The following is a 2,433-nucleotide window of genomic DNA, read 5'->3' on the forward strand; positions in this document are numbered from 1 at the left end:
AGTAATAAAATCAATAGAAATGGTGTCCCATTTCCATTCTGGAGTATTATGTGGCTACAATAATCCCGCAGGGTGCTGATGTTCAGCCTTAACTCGCTGACATTCCAAGCATCGAGCCACAAAATTTGCTATGTCTCTCTTCATTCCAAGAAAATAGTAATGCTTCTTAAGGTCAGCATGCATTTTCTTAACACCTGGATGAGTTGAATACGGTGCTTTGTGGGCCTCAAACAAAACCAGATTTTTCAAATCACCCGACTCGGGAACGTACACACTCCCTCTAAAAAGTAGTAAACCTTCAAAATTTACTGAATACCCCTCAAAACACCCTTCCAAGATGCTGCCACTGTCAATAATAGCTTTAACATCCTAAAACCAATGATCTATGGAAAGGTTCTGCAAGATCTTATCCTTAAGATCCATTGTTAGGACCAAAGAAGATAATTCATGTCGCCTTCTGCTAAGTGCATCAGCAACCACATTCTCCTTCCCTTGCACATAACTAATCTTGAAGTCATATTCACATAGGAACTCCATCCATCTTCATTGCCTAGCATTGAGGTCTGGTTGTGTGAATAGATACTGAAGGCTTCGATGATCAGTATGTAACTAAAATCATTGACCCAGAATGAAATGCCGCCACTTGATCAAAGCATGCATAATCGCCGCAAGTTCGAGATCATGAGTAGGGTAATTCACCTCATGACTCTTTAACTTTATGGACTCATAAGCTATAACGCGTCCTTCTTGCATCGACACTACCCCTATGCCATCCAAAGATGCATCAGTGCAAACCACGAACTCCTTAGCAGAATCAAGGATTGCCAAAATTGGTGCACTAGTCAAACATTCCTTAAGTTTCTGAAATGCTACCTCACATTCCTCTATCCATACAAATATCTTCCCTTTCCTTCGAAGAAATGTGATAGGATGTGCTATTCTAGAAAATTTTGACACAAATTTGTGGTAATAGCTTGCTAAGCCCATGAAACTTCAAACCTCAAACACATTCGTAGGTGCTAGCCAATCTACAATAGCTTGAATTTTGGATGGATCCACAAAAATTGCATCCCCCGAAATGATATGACCTAAGTAAAAAATCTCCAATTTGAAGAATTCGCACTTCATAGGATTGGCATACAGTTTGTTCCCTCAAAGGCATTCCAAAACTTGCTCTAAATGTTGGTTGTTCTCCTCAGCAGTTTTAGAATACACCATAATATCATCCAAAAATACCACTACGAACTTGTCTATGAAAATTGTAAGCACACCATTCATTAGGCTCATAAAGACAGAAGGTGCATTAGTTAACCCAAAAGGTACGACTGTGAATTTGTAGTGCCCATACTTGGTGCAAAAAGTTGTCTTATGAATATCAGCTTCCTATATTCTAAGTTGATGATATCCAGATTTCAAATCAATCTTCAAAAAGAATCAGGCACCCTTGACTTGATCAAACAAGTCATCAATTCTAGGCAAAGGATACCTGTTCTTAACAGTGACCTTGTTTAACAGTCTATAGTCTATGCAAAGTCTTAAGGAGTTGTCTTTCTTCTTGACAAAGATTACCAGAGCACCCCAAGGTGATACACTAGGATGAATCAAACCTTTCTTCAAAAGCTCCTCCAACTAAAATTTAAGTTCAACCAGCTCTTGAGTTGTCATTCTGTATGGAGTCTTGGAAATTGGTTCCATTCCTGGCACTAAATCGATTAGAAAATCAATTTCTCTTCTCGGAGGTATTCCAGGAATCTCCTCAACAAAAACATCCGAGAAACTCTGCAAGACTGGATGATCAAGAGAAGAACCTTTAACCATGGAATCTTCTAAGTCGTTTACCGATATGGCAAACAAACTGCAGCCTTTTTGAGCACACCTTGCCAATTGCTTGGCAAAAATTATCTGCAAAGAGATGGGTCTCTTGATTCCAGCAATAACCCTAGCTGATCCAACATCATCCAAACAAGAAATTGTCTTATCCTTGCAGTCCATAACAGCTTGATGTTGTTCTAACCAATCCATTCCCAAAACTATGTCATACGATCCTAAAGGTATAACCCTAAGGTTCGCTAAAGTAGTAAAAGGTTTCATTTGAATCTTATAGTCAGGAGCAACAATATCAGCATTCACCCTAGAACCACAAGAATTCCACTATATGCAACTAAAGCAGAAGAAATAAATGAGTCTATAGCTCCAGAGTCAAATAGATACGTTCATACCTTAAGTATTACCTAGAGCTTCAATAACCGTGTTCTGGTGTTCGGTTTGCTTCTGATCCAGGGTAGCAAAAACATAGTGGTTCCTGGTAGAATCACCTACTGTTACCTCAGACCTAGCTGGCTTAGGTCCAACCTTCGGCTTGTCCTAGTTAGGGCACTGAGATTGGTAATGACCTATCTGACCATAATGATAATACTCAACAGATTTCTTGAA

The sequence above is a fragment of the Cupressus sempervirens genome, chromosome 10 (assembly GCF_028749045.1).
Source record: "Cupressus sempervirens isolate cs-2001-9-10 chromosome 10, ASM2874904v1, whole genome shotgun sequence".
NCBI classification, from domain to species: Eukaryota; Viridiplantae; Streptophyta; class Pinopsida; order Cupressales; family Cupressaceae; genus Cupressus; species Cupressus sempervirens.